Genomic DNA, 20,011 nt, shown 5'->3' with positions numbered 1-20,011 from the left:
AGCGATGAAAACATTTCCATTGCATCCGTTCGATGAGGACATTCATACGACGTCTACGTACAATCACAACTACAGCGACATTTTCCTCTCCCGATTGTTCTTCGCGATCGTAAGAGAGAAAAACTGTCCGCTCTCCCTCCTTTCTCTCTTCGCATGCACTCGTCGGCGAGCCGATCGCGAACGATCACTCTCTCGCTCTCCTTCCCTCTCCGAACCATGACAACTCCATTCAACGAACCCGCTCGCCAGTATGCTTCGGATCGTGTTTTCGGTAGTGTCGTGCCGTCTCGTTCAAAGGTTCATTGTTGATCCTCGCGGCGATCGTTTCCGCGGCACGCAATCGAGTGACTAGAACAACAAGGAATATCAACAACGATCAATCAGTGAGAGTAAAGTGACGTAGTGTGTCGTGCGTTTCGTTTTGTTTGATGTTTTCATTTCTGAAAAATCGTTCAGAAAAATTCTCGTGAGAATCAGTGTTCAGTGCGGAGTCAGTGTGTACGAATTCCCGAAGATCCCGTCACGACGAACCGATCGATCCAATGATCGCTGTTCTTGCCTTAAGGCCAGAATCAGAGCGAAAGGTCATCGAAAATTTCTTCATTTAGTCCGAGCCACGGCTCGCTGCAACGAATTGTGGATTTTTCACCACCGCCGCCTTCCGCCCTGCAGCCGCAGGGATCGCTGATAAATATCTTCCCGTGGAACCTTTTGCAGTCCCGGCCAGCCAGGGAGCCAGATTGGCCTGCCAGGGCACGATTCAATAACGAATACGGTGAAGCAGAAGAAAGGTAAGAGGCGAAACAAAGCGCTTATGATGTGGAATTAAATTAAGACCCCAACGACCACGACGACGGTCGATGATGATCGCGCGCGCACCATTCGGGAATCGGAGGTTCATGATCGTTCGCGGAGGCGTGATCGCGCCCCGGCGGTTCGATGTTGTGCGGGGCCCTCTTCGGCAGCGTTGAATTGGTGGGCGTGGTCCGCGAGCCAATCGGTGGGGGGCTTCAATTAAAACCATCATGTCCGTCCGTCCGTCCGACGATCGCGGTCGATCGGTTAGCCGACGGAACTACAACTCAAGCACGGCCGAGCAGCAGTGATTTTTATCACGCTCAATCGAACGCCTCTCGCGTCGATATTCCAGCGTACCTAACAAGAACCATGGGGTCCGAAGAATCGACGATCGTCTTGCGGTCTTGGTGTGCAGCCTCACCTGCCAGTCCGTCAGCATTGAGAGCCGTCGACGAATCCTTCGTCGTGCGATCATAATTTTCTCGTTTTTATGCCTCCAAGCAAATTGTTTACTTTTCTCCGGCTTTTGTTGTTTTCTTCGTGGGCTGTCTTGATCTTCCCGGAGCCTGGGAGCTCTCGCGCGGTGGTTGAGGATTTGGTTCGGTGGGCATAAGGCTTGATGCGGTGCATTCGAGTAACTTGTGGAGCAACTTAATTCTTGGGCTTTCGGTGATCTTGAGGCATCGCAAAAGTCTAAACGGTTCTTGGATAAACGAGTTAATGGAGAGTTTATTGAACACACAAAAAACATGGCTTTTACCATGGATTGTACATATAATCTAATTAGTAAATATTCCTTGCTATTAAAATTCAGTCAAAACCAATCCAAGGTTCAATGAAGCCCAGGATTTATTTATTTACTTGGTATTATGGTCGATTAATTCGATAAAACTTCAGTAACTAAATTATGCCAATTCAGTTGGTTTATGGCTGTTCCGATCCCAATTCCGATTTCGATCCACGCTCTCCAGATTTGGTTGTACCGTAATCCGGGGCAAATTGATCACTGGGGTGAGTTTGATCAGGTCGGTACCAAATTGCATTTCCTTCCAAGGATGCTTATGTTTCGTTGGCACACGGGTAAAAATGCGGCACCCAAAACAAGGAGAAAAGGTCATGATTTTGGGAGGAATGTGTATTTTCATGTTATGAAAATACACCATGACCAAAAGTCATGAAATCATGAATCTTTTTACCGTAACGTCAGCTGTACGTTACGTTTCCAAAGTGTTAATTCAAATCATCAAATCATAAACTATGTATGCTGGAACCATGAATAAAATTCATGAAAACATGAAAACTATTCATGGATTTAGATACCTGTCATTTATGATTCCAGTTTTGGTGATGAAAAGTGGAAATTTGAGTCATGAAATCATGAAGCCGGATCATGAAATCATGAACTAAAAAAAAAAACGAAAAATGTCATTCCAAACATCAGTTGAATTGGCACATCGTCCCTGGGCTGCAAAGTGCTGGTGGATTGTATTGGCGATGGAAAAATAAACGACTATGCGGGCGTGGAAAGTGATAAAGATCATCCGGCTGCTGAAGGTTTGTGTGAGCTGCTCTATTGTAAGATGTGGAGAATGCATCACACCGAAAATTTAAAATCACCGACGAATGTGTCAAGCAAAACCTTCGTCAATCATTGCCCGGTACGGAATAATCAGTGAGAATTCTTGCAAGTACATTTTCGCACATCTAATAGCAATGGCAGCCATTGGGTCATCGGGAATGTCAGCGATATGATGGCAAAGTTCCGACGAGCATGGTATTCAAATTAACCTCTTCCGCAAACAAAATTTATGTATAATTTCACTAGAAAAAAAAACACTACCAAAAGACGTGTTGACTTAAATGAAAAAAGTGACAGTTGGATTTATGTAACGCCCTGAGCACACAAATTCTTGAATAATTGCCATGGTTTCATGACTTCTAGTCATGATATTATGAAACATAAAATTTTATGATTTCATGACTTTTTGTTCATGATTCCGGCAACGCATTTTTTCCGTGCATCGCATACATTCCATGTTTTCTAGTTTATAGATGTCTAATGATGTTTCTGAACCGTGAATATTTCTATTAAAATCAGTTTTGCATAGAAATATTCACAGTTTTTTGAAGATGTAAGCAATACTGTAGGAAATGTGGATACTAAACAAACTGCTGGTGGTACTACTATTAAACTCATTTCTGAAATCGTACAGCATTACAAGTGATTTGCTCATAAAACCGTTTATTCTAGAAGAACGTGCTTTTTTCAAAGGGAGTACAAAGATTAATTTTGCAATAAAATGATGAAATATATAAGTTGTAATAATGTTGACTCCATTTTTAGCTTTCGAAGATACGAATTTAGTAGATAGAAAAAAATATTCTAAAACCAGCTTTTTATATGGTGATCAAATTCGCCCCAGTGTGCCATTTTTTTTTATATTAAAGCGAATTTTATGAAATGTTAAATCTTATTTCATAAAAAATCGATTGCATAAACTGATAGATGGACCGATGAAGAACTAATTTTGTCGAAATTAATTTTACAATATTTGAGTACCAGAGGATGACATAACAAGAGGTTCTGAAATTGTGATCTATTTGCCCCCGGATTACGGTACCTGAGTGAACTGACCAGATTCGATGAGAACACCAATTTTGGATTCACGCTCCAAAAAGAGTTCATGAAAACATGAATTGTCGAAAATACATCATGAACTACCGTTAACTACCGTTGATAGTTCGACTGTAGTTCCTTGTTGATGTTAGATTGACCAGGACCAGGAATTTGCATTAGCTAGAAGCCACTGGATGAATTTTCATGTCGAAAGGATTGATAGTTGTTAGATTAGGATAATTTGAATTACCTAGAAGCCCACAATATCCGCTGTGAAATATAGGTAGCTAGAAAGAACAGCCTTCGATTAAAAGAAGGAAAAAACACTGATGAATATGTAAACCATTTGAAAGTAAATGATCATTCTTTTTTATTATAATTCGAGATTTTTAGCCCTAGGCTAGTTTTTCTCGGGACCAACGGCTTTACTTCCCTTCCGAAGGTAGTTGTCACTATAACTTTCACGTCATAATTGGCTATCTCGGGGATAGGATTCGATCCCAGGTCCTCGGAGTGAGAGGCGTGAGTTCTAACCACTACACTAGACCCGTACCCCAGGATCAAATGTTATTTCGGCCTTACGACCCTTTAGGCCAAATGGCCTCCAGCCTAACGGCATTCGACCGAACAGCATTTGGCCTAACGAACTGCACGCACAATAAATTTCATCTACTAAGGGGTCCACTACTAGCATTGATATCCTAATTATTTCATTTTTTTGTTAAAGATTTTTAATTTTCTTCTTTAATTATTATAATGGCTCCATTTCGGAAATCAGGCTTCTCTGATGATTGATTTTTTTTTTGTAAAATTCAACTTTTTCTGGTCCTTCTTTACTCATTGCTCGCACATAGTTGGTTAGCGTTTAAGCCGTCAAAAGCATAAATATCGCTATTGCCGGCCACGCCCATCTTTACCGTATTTTGGGATAGGGGAAGGAAATGTTTATATAGCACTTGCTTAACGAGAGGCAACCGACTCAGCGACACTCTCATAAGTGCTACGGAGGTAGATATTGTGATAAGTATATGGTCAGGATACGTCTGAAAATCTGGCAGTAGACTGAGGGCGGGTTGTTTAGGTTTCTTTTTTAGTTTAATCTTTTGAATGCTGACAATCAAAAGAGAAGACACAAGCGTCATTTTCATTATTTTTGTGAGTGAATGTAATTTTTGATTACTGTAGTATATTCTGACATAACTTTACTATCAAGGAAAATTTTTGTCATATTTTTCTTACGTTCCTAAATAATGTAATAAAGCAAATAAGTTTAAAGCTTTTGCCCATTCAAAGTTAGAAACAGCGTCTGATTGTCGTATACTTTGGTGATGAACTTTCCACCTTCGAAAATCACACTTTATTGTTGAACATGTTAGTTTGTTTAGCATCAGAGGATGGAGGAGTTCTTTTAAAACGTGTTTTTCATGGTCACAATAGAATATTTTGCCGGGTCATAGTTTTGAGGGCATTTACGTCTTATAGGTTTGATATGCCTTTATTTTTTGTTAAAGTTTAATAAAAAAAATAATATGGAGGTCTATAATAGTTTTTTTAAGCATGAAATTTGTTCCTTCGGCTAGAGACAAGTTATATCAATACAAGCTCATAGGTTTTGAGCAAAAAAGAGCAGCTCATCACACTTATATGAAGCATCAACCACGAATCTCCAAAACGAGCCGTTTTTACGAAAATATGTTTAAATCTCCTATGACCCAGTAATTAACCAGTTCTATCGTTTGATATGAGACAAGGCCTGTGAATAATCTCACACCATCGTTGATGTTTTAGAAGCTTTTATCACAAAGATATTGAACTCGACGACCGCAAGATAAAATTTGAAAGTATGCCTTCAATTTATCTCTTCAAGGTGCAAGAAACAGATAAAAATCATGTCCAAAATCAATAAATTTATGTTTCGTTCACATTTTCTATGGGTCATACCGTATGTTTTATTAATCGTATATATATTTTTGTTTTGAATAGTATCATGAATCGGATTTGTAGTAAGTTTTGGTTATCTGCTCAGTAATAATTTATAAGCAAAAAACAACAATGAATAAAAATGAAATGTCGCGTGAATAAAATTGACGTGTAACCAAGAGAACGAAATATGTAGTTGCAGTGCACGAAACAAAAAGTGAGAGAATAACTTTTTGCTGTCCGATTTTTAAGCAGAACCTATCCGTCTAGGGTCATCAAAAAAGAAAGCAGAAACCAAACGTCATCAGGATAAAAAAAAATGCGTAGTATTTCTAAACATTCAAAACTAAACACGTACAATGATCCAAAGTAGTCTTTATATTATAGAATGCGTGAAACGCGCGAAGTAATCTTTAACCGTCGCAGGCCACAATTTCGAAAAACACGGTTTTAGTACATCAGATAGAGCTAAAATCCTTGGCCGCCATCATTTGAAATTTATTAAACAGGCGAATATAAAACAGGACACCAGTGTTGTAAGCAATCACGGTACAGCGGGGTTCCGCTGGTTGGAACCATCCATGTAACGAATCCGGCCCGTTAGTTGAAACAACTGACAGCTGGTGAAAATGCTCCAGACTGACGCATCTGGAGAGCAAATCGAAAAGATTTTTTTATTCTGACACAGATTCAATTTGTATGAAATATAGATTTTCTTTCAACAATTTTTGTATAGACCCAGATTTTTTTGTATGGGACACAGATTTTCTAACCTAGTAGATACAGATTTTCTATCAAATCATCTGGCAGCTCAGAAATCGTCACGAAACGCACATAAACCTACACATTTGTTCTATATATATAGAGACTTCCATGCGACGGTTCTCAGACGTCAAAGTAAGTTTGACATCTTCTCCCACTGTCAGTCAGCTGGCGTTACCGACGTTATGAAATCAGCTCTACTTCTCAGCAGCGTACAGCTCAAGTAATTTCGGTAGCGGAATCATTCCTTGACCGTTTCTTGCAGGCCCATGACAACCATATATCGATACACAGTGTTCTTCGTAGCCAGGATGTCCCGGGCGATAAGTGAATATCGCCCACTGTCAGTTGTAAGAACTGTGAAAATAAAGACCATTGTTTTGTTTAATTGTTTGTTATGGTTTGATTATCAATTTTTGATATTGTTAAATCAGCTAATAATGTGCCAAAAAGTTGAAGTACATTCAACATTTCGATGACTTTGGAAGGAGAGCAAACATTAAAAGGCATCCTGCAAGCCTCCAAGCAAGCAATCAGTGATTTGATTACGACTCTTGCTCGATTATGGATCATAAACATTAAACAAAACTTCGCATTCTGATAGCATTCTCGATTTAAATTACCCAAAAATGAGTAAACACATGGAGATGTTAACTACGCTAAAAATCGTCCTATCCTTTTGCACAGTACTTATGATCAGCGTACCGGCCATAAACCTTGTGGACCGCGGGACAAATATGCGTACACTCAGAAACACTAAGTTTTAGTAAATAATGACTATTTTCTATCTGCCTCTCTTTCATTCTGTAGGGAATTTTATTCCTGTTCGTCAATTCGCCTGGTTTAAGATCGCTAAGCTTCAACCCAATCGAAATGACAGTTAGTGTAAATATTCACAGTAGAATGAAAGAGAGGCAGATATAAAATAGTCATTAATGTATAAGCTTTAGTAATTCTGTGACTATTTTTATTTCTGTGTGTAGAACGGCAGCGTACAGCTCAAGTAATTTCGGTTGCGGAATCATTCCTTGACTGTTTCTTGTCCTATCCTTTTGCACAGTACTTATGATCAGCGTACCAGTCATTAGTTGGATTTTTTTCCAACCATCGGAACATTCCATGTAGCGGACTCCCAACAAGCGAATCCCCACTGTAGTCGACACTTTTTCGCTGATGTTCGGCAGTGCTTCCAACACGAGCGATTGAACGAATGTCGGAAAGAAACGCTACACGGAAAAAACAGATTATCAAAGTTTTGATTTGACTTTACCCAAAATTGAGTATATCGATTATTCTCTCAACCCAAAATCTCTCGGGATTCTCTCTCTTCCCCACCAATGTTGTCAAAAATAGAGCGAGCTGCACCTACCTAATGGGGGTAGTTTGACCCAATAAGCCAAATTTGGGTAAATGTATTATTCTCAAGCTTGGGTTGAATGAACTCAATTTTGCGTTGAATCAAACCAAATTTAAGTAAATTTTTCTTATGGCTTCAAAGGCAAATTACCTAATGAAGGCCTTGGGAATTTATTTAAATTTGGGTTATTGGGCTCAACTACGGTTTTGAGTTGAAACAACTCAGATTTGAGTAGATCCGCGTTGCCGTGTAGCAAATATTTTGTTTGTTTCTATCATTTTTCGTAAAAGGTGCTGCTTTCGCTACACACGGGAAAAAATTCTATGGTAAAAATACTATTTTAGCTGACTACGACCATTCTTAAAACTGCCATGGAATTTCAGAGAAAATGACCATGTTTGTAATAAACCCCTCCCGTCTCTGGTACATTTGACACAAATCTATTTCATCCATCTGATTCCGACTACAGACTGCTGCTGTAGTCTGCTGAAAATTGTCGGTGCGAAAGCTCGATGCGGCTAAATGCTTGGTAACACTAACCGCACGGCCGAATAATTATTGTGCTTTGCTTTGATAAATGGATTATTGGTAAAGTTGTGTATCGCACTTCGAAGGTCACCAAGCAGTGGTTCCAAATATGTTTCCATGCAAATGGATCCATACCCAAAGTTCTTCAAATGTACATTTACGCGACAAATTACACTGTTTTTTCTATCCAAATGCAGATTTGCACTTGACTGCATCATTGCCATAATTAATTATAATCGAACAAGCCTATTTCAAGTGGCTGACATACTTTTACAAATGTTTTACAAGCAAGTTTTCGTGAAATAAATAAAACAAACAAACTAGCAACCCTGCTGAGAGCACATGCTTTTGCTAAAACGTAAACAATTTTCGTTGGCGCGAAACCGATTCACTGCCTTTTCTTGCCCGCCAACGGCGAAAACAAAGGGTTTGACGTTTCCGCACTTATGAACCCGCCCGCACTTCTGAAGTGCGGGGTCCAATAAGGTGGGAACTGCGCAATATATAAATTATAATTATAAATACTTACAAAAAGTTCGATCATGTTTCCCGATTCGGAAAGCTCTAGAACTAGCTCAATGATTAACTAACGATGAAATTGTGACTACTACTTGAAAATAGATAATCAATTGCATATCATAACAAAACTTTCCGGAATACAAAATAAAATATTTAACGGGAATCCCGTGAAATTTTTCCTAGCAATGGGTCCTCTAATTGTAGCCTTACCCCTAGTTCCAAGATTTTTTTTGGTGAGCAAATGTATAAATTGATTCACCAGAAGAAAATTATCAATTCACCACTCCATGCTCAGCACGGGATTTACCATCCAAATTGCATATACCAAAAAAAAACTTAGAGCTTTTTCTGCAGTGTATCTTCCCAGACGAATTTTCCGCAACCTTTGCTGGAGAGTATTCAAGAACTGATCTGCTAATCCATTCGATTGAAAAAAAAAACTTTTCGAATATGTTGTATTTGAAACTTCATAGTTGCGGAAGACATTTAAATAGAAATTGAGAGCCTGAGAGCAACTACCCAGTGAACCACGTATCGTATAAGAATGTGCTTCTAAAATCACATATTCATGCGTCCAAAATCAGAATCGCGTAAGATGCCAAATAAGGCGTTATCAATGTTAATACAAGTTGTATATAAATCCCCAATACGATTCATAAACGACAATCTGTGTTGACAACAAAACATGTCTTAAATAGTGCAACATAGAATCGCGTTATGTTATATAAACTGACAGATCATATATCAATCCAGAAAGCATCGTATGAAATCGCAATAACTTAGCAAAAATTGCCACCCAAACTTTGTATCTGCTGACGATGGGCCTCAAAAATAGAAATATTAGTAGTAGAACGCTAGTGGCGTTGTTGCCACAAAACTGATGTCAATTATTATTACCTTAAATTATGGATTTCCATTGTTTGTTCAATACCATGTCGTTGTTTTGGTTTTTAAAATTAAGCTGACACTTTGAGGACCGGTACTCACGCTGTCAATTCGTGGCAAACTAGATGTTGGTAACACAAACAGCAGCGACATTAGCATTCTTAGGTTAATGCTTCTACTGCCTCAAAGAACAACAAAGTATGTATCGCTGTACATGAAACATGTATTAATATTGGCAACTAATCAATCGTCTGATGTGTAATCCTAAGTGGTACAGTGGTAAGGTGTCCGATTCCTGATCCAGAGGTCCCGCGTTCGAGACTCGCTGGAAACTTTTTTTTTATTTTCATCCAAATTTTGTGGCATCGTATATCTGATCGCAGAAAGTCTGAAAAAGTCGTGCCAAGTACGCATATAGCCTCCACTTTGGTACGTATATAGCCATTTCATGCATTCTATACGATTGAATTGGTTCATATAGAATGATGTATAACAAAAGTTATATCAACCAAAATGTTGACTGGGTACGGAGTTTCAGCTAAATAACGAAAGGTTCGATTCGATTCTGAAGAAATCGCTGATCATCTAGAAGTTCTGCGAATACATCGTAAACGAATCCTGCTCATAAATTTTCAAAAACTTACGTGAGCTGTGCTAAATAGTTGTTTTTGTCAAAAAATACGATGATATCGGACCCGATAATCTATCAACACTAGACAATATCAAACAGTTTAAATATTCATAACCTTATCATCAATATCAAAATTTCCTACCAGGGACGAAATAAAGGCGTACTCATTCTGACTCAGAATGGGTACAACTTTTTGTATTACATTTGGTCTCTTGGTTCCCGATATTGACAAATCATAGTGTACTTTTCACATCATTCTAGATTTCGCTTCACTACCTCATGTGTCCAAAAATGTTGGAAAACTGCATAAGCAAAGCAAGCATGATTGGGGCCTTGCTTAGCCTAGTGATGACGTTCGCGGCTACAAAACGAAGCCATGCTGAAGGTGACTGGGTCAATTCTCGTTCGGTCCACGATCTTTTCGCAATGAACATTTTCTGGACTTCCCTGGGCATAAAGTACCATTGAGTGCCACACGATATTCGGTTGCGAAAATGGCAAATTTCGCCAAGAAAACTTTCAGTTATTAACAGTGGAAGTGCACTTGGAACACCTAGTTGAGAAGCATACTCTGTCATAGAAGGGACGCAATGCCAAGAAGAATAAGATAAGAAAGATATCAATCACGTTGTTATTGAAGCACAATCAACTGAATAGCCGTGCCTAACATTGCTGAACTCAATGTTGAGAAGAACAAAACATTACAAGATCCAGTCGATTTGCTTGTTTCGCGAGTCATGTCTTTTTTGGAAGTCACCGAGTGGTCCCAAAATCTGCAGATTCCATCCAAAAGTCCAGGAAGTCGGTGCACACAGATTTTATTCGATCTTCCATGTGATTTCCTCTAAAGGGCATCCTCGCTCCACTATTACGCTCTCGCATCCTTTCGCACAGATCCAAAGCCCAGCTTCAGGGCTTTTCCAAAAGCTTGCGCAGTGCTCACCATCATCGAGGAGCGCCCGAACGATGCAAAAAGATTTAAAGCAAAGCCCACGATGATGGAGTGCATTATTTCGTTTCTTTCCTCTATTTATGAAATGTTATTTCTCAATTATTCGCGATCGCTTTTTATGTGCCAGCCATCATGATGGTACATCGTACAAACGAGCGCGAATGCGAAAGAAAGCTGAGCGGATAAACCCCCTCCGCAGATCATAATAGATAATTTGCTTATCAAATAAAGCAATCATCCCTCCTCGTTCCGCCTGTCTGTCAGTTGGAATTGCAGGGATTGCAATACGATGAAGATGACGATGAAGGGGGATGAATGGACCAGCATCCGTAGCAATCCTCGCCCGTTGTTCGGTGGTTTCCATGGGCAATATGATCCGCAAACAAACAAAGGAGATCCTGCTTCGTCGAACAATGCGATAACTCTACCAACCACGCCGGATGGATGCTCTTTTTCACTTGCGCATGTAGCGGAGTTTGGGGCAAGTGTGTTATATGGGGCAAGAAGGCCATCCCTACTTTTTAAACCTCTAGTAAATCTTTTTCCTTATTAAGTTTAACGATATGTGCCCGAGTACAGTGTGCAAAATATCATGAAAATTGTTCCATTTTTATCGATATTTTATCGACTTTTGTATAAACCACCAAATACCAATTGATATTTAAAAATTTGCTGTTTTTAAGCATGTTATATGGTAAATTATAAAAAAAGGTTTTTTTCATGTCTGGTACAGCTTACAACTGTTCAAATATGTAATTTGTTATGGCATTTTAACGTAAAAAATAACGAACGAAAATATGTTTCAAATTGCCACTAGGACTCTGCTTTGTATACAATACAAGTAATAGATTTGCCCCATAGTTCTAAAAAAATATGTTATTTGGCATATATTTGAGAAGCTTTAGAAATTTAGTAATTTTAAATGACAATAAGAAGACGAACATGAAAACTATAACAAACAACATAATCCTAAATCAATAGATTCGATAAGCTTTCGACAAAGGTATAGAGACATATCTGGTTAAGGTGGCCCACCTGCCCCAAACTCCGCTAAGAGGTACAATACTGGAATTGAGTTCACGCGAAATTTGCACTGCTCAAGAAGGATCGGATTGAATCGCTGGAGCTGGACCACCCCTGCTGGTCACAGTCACACAGGGTATCGGTGCTTCTCATGGCCTACTACGTGTACCTACGTAAGCACTCAGAAGCCGAAGTGAGCGAAAGGAAATACCTGCTGCACGGTTTTCCTCCTTCACTGCCCCCTCATTCCTCGATTGGTTGATCCGTATCGTGATGCAATGCTGCACAAAGGAGCTCACGATTTTGTTTTTGACAGCTGTGTGATTTTCTTTTTTCGTGGAAATGCAAATTGAGACAGTCGCAACAATGTGCCAACATTTTTCGCCGGGATGGTTAATGATGGGCCCGGATGAATTAAATCGCTTTATTAGCGCTGTTCTTTCCGAGGAAGCTAAATGGTTGTTGAATTCGATTGGAATGTTACTGCTCAATTACATAATTAGGCATCATTGGAAAAACACTGAAAAACGCTTGGACTAAGTATCTATGGACGAAAACACGGACTTTTAGGATCATTTTGAAAGTATTTTTTCGTAACTTTTTCCTGAAACTTAGTAAACATTTGGCGTGAGTAGTGAAGTAGTGAAAAACTGAACGGAAAAAGAAAAATTTCAATGTATTTTAAAAATAATCTTGAAGAAATTTCTATTTTTTTATGATAAGTATAATACTTATATTTCTCCGAAAACTATACTACTACCTACAGAGCCAGATTTACAAATGTGGGGGACCGGGAGTACATAATTGTTTTTGAACAATTTCAAATTGACGTGCAGTCCAATCCATGAAAATTGATATATTTTGTTCAAGTTCTTTTTGCCTTGGGTTTGTTTGGTTGAATCTTGCATATTGTTTCGTATTACCTCAAACAGTTTAAAATTTTTGGAATTATTTTGAATCTTCCAAATTTTGTTGTATGATTAGAAAAAAAATGATGTCATTTTAAAGGTTTTAAATAAGTAATAAAACTTCTATTTCAAATATATTTACTTGAATATGATTTATGGAAGTGAATATGGCCTTGAATACGTAATACAAACTTTGATACATACAAACTTAAACTTGCTAACCTTTTCGTTATTAATGAAATCTTTTTTTTCTATTTTCTTTTCCAGGTAAGCCAATGACGATTATTCGAAACAACATTTGGGCAATGAACAATATAGTGAAACTGTATCATGGAGGTAATGCCACAAAATCAAAGACGAAATAAGGAATTTCAAGACCCGTACAGTTGTATACATTTTATGACCCGTGAAATAATAGAGCAAAATTTAGGATACTGAAAAAACTTGTACTGCGATCTGTCGAGCTTGGGTATCGAGTGATTAAATGTAGTTATAGAAAGCTTAACTATGTTGAAGCTGACTACCCAACTAACATTCACTCATTTAACAAACACCATTATGGCAGTCCCAACTAACATTCACTCATTTAACAAACACCATTATGGCAGTTTTATCCAGCATCATGTTTTATAACATTTTAATAACTTCCAAGGCCAACCTTTGTTAAAGCATTGTTCACACAAATTTGGAGAAACTTTAAAGCATGTCGTTGAATACCAACTTTATTTTTCAGCTTTAAAAACGTTTTACAAGCATTTAGTTCAGCTTTTATACGGCTGGTCTAAAAATAATTAAAGACTAATAAAAACAAAAAAAATATTTTTCTAGGCTCTTGTAAATGTAGTGTGCACTATTTTTATGATAGTAAATCAATCTTAATTAAAAATCGCCTGTATACTGGATTCGAACTCGAGACCTTCCAATCGTCAGCGGTATGCCTTGCCATCTGCGCCATCCTAGAATTGATGATTATACCGTCCAGTGCAAAATATAAACTTCTCATAGCTGAATATTGACCATGTTCGAGCTTCTATTCGACAACTTCTCATCAACACACGGTACGCTAATCTACAACTGAACAAGCATATTATTCAGCTGCTGTTTAGTGCTGATCCAAGCTGAGTTCAGTCGGCTATTTTTAGCGCACAGTGAGAAAATTTATGTCGATGTTGGTCAAAATAATGTTTATTTACACAAAGTAAAAACAGTCTGAAATGATTAATGTAATTTCATAATAAGTTTTAGTTTGTTCAAAACTGATTAATTAATTTAAATAATTTTATAAATTATAGTTTGATTATTTTTTTATTTTTTTTTCATAAACCTATTACATATGCATTGAAGTAAAAGTTCTCTGTATGAATATATTTGAATCATTTGAAGGGTTAGTCCTCAGCACCCACCTGAATAGAAAAATATTCGAATATCTTGATGCGATTTTTATTTTCGGAAATGGCCAAGTAAATCATTTTTCTTAGAGCGCAGTATTTATTCAGTTGTGTATGTAGCTGGCTATAGAAATTTATTTAATCAATTCTGTCAAAAAAATTTCCATTTTTCTTGTACGGAAAAACATCCCGAGCAGGCGAAAAAAGCTTAGCAATAGAAAATATAATATGGATAGCTAAAAGTGATATTAACTTGATAGATATATGGTATAAAATATCTGGAAATTATACCTAAAATAAACTGCTAGAACAAAATTGGCATGTCATATTTAGATTCTGCAAGATTTTACCAATAGCTGCGAGCTATTCATTAGGTCTGCGTACATCAAATTTTTCATAGGTTTAAAAGTTCCAGGAACAAAATTTTGATATTGTCTTCAGATATTTTATCTCTTATGTCAATCAAGTCAATATCACGCTTTGTATGTCAGTACTTTGCTCCTACTCGGAGTACTTAGCTTAAATCTTTATTTTTGTTTTTCACAATAATTCTGCATTTCTGGAGACTGACCATGTTCATTTTCTGAACAGCTATTTCAAAAGTTTTAAGAAAGCATAATTTATGAGCTTTGAAATGCATTCGGAACTCAACACGAATTTCGGATATTTTGTCCATTTTATGAAATTTAGCTATAGTGTGATCGCTTTTACAAGGCTTATTTATTGCTGAACAATGTGTTTGTTAATCGTCATTTTGGCCTCTATTGGATCAACTGTTCTTATAATATACTGAAGCTGAATTAGAATTTTATAAGATACTTATTCAGCTCTTATTCATGCTTATGTTAAACATGTGGGAATAGCTGAAGTGCGACGCAAGTAAAACGTTAGTTCGTCTTCTGAATATCATTTTATACATATACATTTGTTTAGTGGAATATTGGCTTTTTAATTGGGGGAAACATGCCTTGTTCAGCTCATTTGTAGAACAATCTTGACTAGTCGAATGAGAATCTTTGGAAACGTTTAATAAGTGGCGATTCAACTTTTGTTCATTCTAATGCATAACGTTGAACATTGATCTTAGTTTGTGTTAAAAAAGCACCTTCTAAGCTCTTTATAGAGCAAATTTTTTATTCAGCTGCCATTACCATTATTGAACAATAATTAAACATGCATGCTTGTTTGTGGTTCTGAATTGTTAGTTGGGGTTTTATCCAGCATCATGTTTTATAACATTTTAATAACTTCCAAGGCCAACCTTTGTTAAAGCATTGTTCACACAAATTTGGAGAAACTTTAAAGCATGTCGTTGAATACCAACTTTATTTTTCAGCTTTAAAAACGTTTTACAAGCATTTAGTTCAGCTTTTATACGGCTGGTCTAAAAATAATTAAAGACTAATAAAAACAAAAAAAATATTTTTCTAGGCTCTTGTAAATGTAGTGTGCACTATTTTTATGATAGTAAATCAATCTTAATTAAAAATCGCCTGTATACTGGATTCGAACTCGAGACCTTCCAATCGTCAGCGGTATGCCTTGCCATCTGCGCCATCCTAGAATTGATGATTATACCGTCCAGTGCAAAATATAAACTTCTCATAGCTGAATATTGACCATGTTCGAGCTTCTATTCGACAACTTCTCATCAACACACGGTACGCTAATCTACAACTGAACAAGCATATTATTCAGCTGCTGTTTAGTGCTGATCCAAGCTGAGTTCAGTCGGCTATTTTTAGCGCACAGTGAGAAAATTTATGTCGATGTTGGTCAAAATAATGTTTATTTACACAAAGTAAAAACAGTCTGAAATGATTAATGTAATTTCATAATAAGTTTTAGTTTGTTCAAAACTGATTAATTAATTTAAATAATTTTATAAATTATAGTTTGATTATTTTTTTATTTTTTTTTCATAAACCTATTACATATGCATTGAAGTAAAAGTTCTCTGTATGAATATATTTGAATCATTTGAAGGGTTAGTCCTCAGCACCCACCTGAATAGAAAAATATTCGAATATCTTGATGCGATTTTTATTTTCGGAAATGGCCAAGTAAATCATTTTTCTTAGAGCGCAGTATTTATTCAGTTGTGTATGTAGCTGGCTATAGAAATTTATTTAATCAATTCTGTCAAAAAAATTTCCATTTTTCTTGTACGGAAAAACATCCCGAGCAGGCGAAAAAAGCTTAGCAATAGAAAATATAATATGGATAGCTAAAAGTGATATTAACTTGATAGATATATGGTATAAAATATCTGGAAATTATACCTAAAATAAACTGCTAGAACAAAATTGGCATGTCATATTTAGATTCTGCAAGATTTTACCAATAGCTGCGAGCTATTCATTAGGTCTGCGTACATCAAATTTTTCATAGGTTTAAAAGTTCCAGGAACAAAATTTTGATATTGTCTTCAGATATTTTATCTCTTATGTCAATCAAGTCAATATCACGCTTTGTATGTCAGTACTTTGCTCCTACTCGGAGTACTTAGCTTAAATCTTTATTTTTGTTTTTCACAATAATTCTGCATTTCTGGAGACTGACCATGTTCATTTTCTGAACAGCTATTTCAAAAGTTTTAAGAAAGCATAATTTATGAGCTTTGAAATGCATTCGGAACTCAACACGAATTTCGGATATTTTGTCCATTTTATGAAATTTAGCTATAGTGTGATCGCTTTTACAAGGCTTATTTATTGCTGAACAATGTGTTTGTTAATCGTCATTTTGGCCTCTATTGGATCAACTGTTCTTATAATATACTGAAGCTGAATTAGAATTTTATAAGATACTTATTCAGCTCTTATTCATGCTTATGTTAAACATGTGGGAATAGCTGAAGTGCGACGCAAGTAAAACGTTAGTTCGTCTTCTGAATATCATTTTATACATATACATTTGTTTAGTGGAATATTGGCTTTTTAATTGGGGGAAACATGCCTTGTTCAGCTCATTTGTAGAACAATCTTGACTAGTCGAATGAGAATCTTTGGAAACGTTTAATAAGTGGCGATTCAACTTTTGTTCATTCTAATGCATAACGTTGAACATTGATCTTAGTTTGTGTTAAAAAAGCACCTTCTAAGCTCTTTATAGAGCAAATTTTTTATTCAGCTGCCATTACCATTATTGAACAATAATTAAACATGCATGCTTGTTTGTGGTTCTGAATTGTTAGTTGGGTACTGCGCCTTCATTCCGTCCTTAACTTAATGTTTTCACAACTTTAATGTGTAATGTTAAACCTGCTCAAAGCCAATCAATTATAACTTTTTGACTATTCAATCATACCTAAATTTAAAAATAGATATTTCCTAACCAAAAGCTTTCAAGGTGAAACAACTCGGAATCCAAAGATGGCTGCCACAAAGACCGACTTGTGACCCGAAGGCACTTAACTGAAGAAATAGTAGGTAAAGTTCCTGATCTTATTTTATTTTTTATTTTTTTACTAGTGCACAAAGCCAAAATAAAAAGTGCACTGTTGTTGGATGCTTCCTTTGCGAGATTAGTGCCTTTGAAGTTTTAGTGCAATCTTAGAAGTTTGATTCCAAACTGTTTCACCTTAATAACATAGATCAACAAATATAGCGTTTGGAACAAATTTCTATCGTTACCGCACAGTTCGAACGAAACGTGTAAATTTCTGAGACATATAATGCACATAATTGGAGCGTGGAATATCATAGATATTTACATGGTATGTCATGTAAACTTCAATTATATTTCATGTAATCGAGCAGGATCCTGAGTGGTTACATGACATATAACACATTTTTACATGATTTCAAACTGAAATTTACATGACATCATGTTTACATCGCATAAATGAAGTTTACATGACGTGTAATCTTCATTATTTTTAACTGTGCGCTTATGAAAACTTATGAAAACTTGCAGAAACAAAAAGCTACTTGCATACGCTGCATAACAAAGCTCCTTTGCTGAACCTTGGGAAGCCTAACGCAGAAGCTTTTCGAAGAAATTGAGAAAGGATCTCGCAGAAATTTGTCAAAGCTTCTCTCAGCATAATCCTAAATAATCGTGGTATGAATTCTTGCAGAAGCATGGAAATGCTCCTCCCAGGAACAAAACTACTTTCTCTTAGAAGCTTTTAAGAGCTTGAACTTGTCAAAACTTCTCACAGATGCTTTTGAAAGATTCTCCCATAGGCTTTTCGCAGCTTCTCTCAGAAGCTCGTCATTGTCATGTCAAAGCTTCTATCATAAGCTTGTCGAAGTTTCTCTCAGCAGCTGAGAAAGTTTCTCGCGGAAGCGTCCCTTAATTTTCGAAGACGCGAAGTATTACAAGCATCGAATATCGGAAAACTCAGTGCTGTGCCATAAACATGCGTTTCACACAGAAATTAATCGTGCGTCTCCCATTCTTTGCGAGTAAACTCAAAGCAAAATGCAAGACGCTGTTGAGCCCAATCCAATTCGATCACGCTCACCAATACCACTATCAGGAAGAGCTAAAACCAATCTTTCTGATAGTAATGTTGGTTTGCGTGGGCGAGCTAAAAAAGGCTCAACAGCAACGTTTCTGAAAAAAGGCTTAAGACCTCTTGGGCCCTTTTCAAATGTTTGTTCAGAAGTGCTCGTTTTGGGGAGAAGAAAATGAGGCGAAAATTTAAGGTCCGTAAGGTGACGCCAAGTGGTCCCCCAACGGCCCTAAAAGTATCAGGTACAAGCCTTTCACAGAATCCGTGATAGAATTCTGGGCATCGATTTCACAAAACCTTAGATGGATATCTGACGGAATTTTGAGCAAAAAGTCCTCGATAGCATATTCTCACAGATTCCAGAACTGGATTTGAAAATTTTTGTGCAAAAATTTGACTAACAAAAATTCTGCGCATGATTCACGAAATTTTGGGCAAGATTTTCAGAGAATCCAGAACATGATTATCATAAAATTCTGGACATGATTCTCACAGAATTCAGGGTAAGGCTTTTAGATAATATTCAAGTGGGATTCCTAAAAATACAAAATATGTATCCTCTAAAATGCAGAGCAGAATTTAAAAAAAAAAACATCTAAAATATTCTGACGTTATCGTGAGTACTTTTCCCTCAAAATCCTGAGCAAGATTATAGCAGATTTGATGAATTCTCGAGGGGTCTGCGGAACCTTTGCAAAAAAGATTTATATTTACTAGATTTACAATCAAATTTTGGAGCGATTTTTTTCTTCGCAGTGTACCGGAAACATATTGAAGGTTTTTGAAAATACAGTCGCCTCTCCACATCTCGATATCGAAAGGACCATCGAGATAGGGAGAGATCGAGACATAGAACAAATTTTTAACGAATACTAGATTGAAAATCACTCCGTTGCCAGGAAAATCAAAAACAAACAGATTTCATTTCGTCTTCGCAAATTGTTTTGAATCTCTGAAATCTAGTCTAGTAACCTTTGATAATGGGCATATCGACATACGGAGAGAAAATTGTGAACGAAAATCACATCGAGATAGGGAGATATCGAGATAAGGAGGATATCGAGATATGGAGAGCGAAAATGTATGCAGGGTGAAGGGACCGAAAAAATCATCGACATAGGGAGAGATATCGAGATGTAGAACATCGAGATGTGGAGAGTCGACTGTATATGGCTAAATCCTTAGTGAAATGTCAATTTTTGTTATTGCGGTTCGTCAGCAAATTTCACGCTTTTCATGATTTGCCCTGCCGGTATCCCGA

At 37.0% G+C, this 20,011-nt stretch overlaps 1 protein-coding gene across 3 annotated transcripts in view; it reads left to right on the top strand.

The window, feature by feature from the left end:
* The window catches only part of LOC5575731 (transcriptional activator cubitus interruptus), a 345,566-nt gene that overhangs the window by 273,662 nt on the left and 51,893 nt on the right, over window positions 1-20,011 (top strand). The window contains exon 1 of one of the 3 annotated variants that reach the window (XM_021857426.1): window positions 571-791. The exons of 1 other annotated variant lie outside the window; for it this stretch is intronic. The gene's annotated coding sequence lies outside the window, so the exon portion shown is untranslated. Of the gene's footprint in view, window positions 1-570; window positions 792-13,173; window positions 13,237-20,011 lie in introns of those variants that run through there. One more of the 3 variants, XM_021857427.1, reaches the window with a different exon arrangement.

The sequence above is a fragment of the Aedes aegypti genome, chromosome 1, assembly GCF_002204515.2.
Source record: "Aedes aegypti strain LVP_AGWG chromosome 1, AaegL5.0 Primary Assembly, whole genome shotgun sequence".
Classification (NCBI taxonomy): domain Eukaryota; kingdom Metazoa; phylum Arthropoda; class Insecta; order Diptera; family Culicidae; genus Aedes; species Aedes aegypti.
The sequence above is the reverse complement of the archived record's forward strand: the minus strand, read 5'-3'. Positions and strand labels throughout refer to the sequence as shown.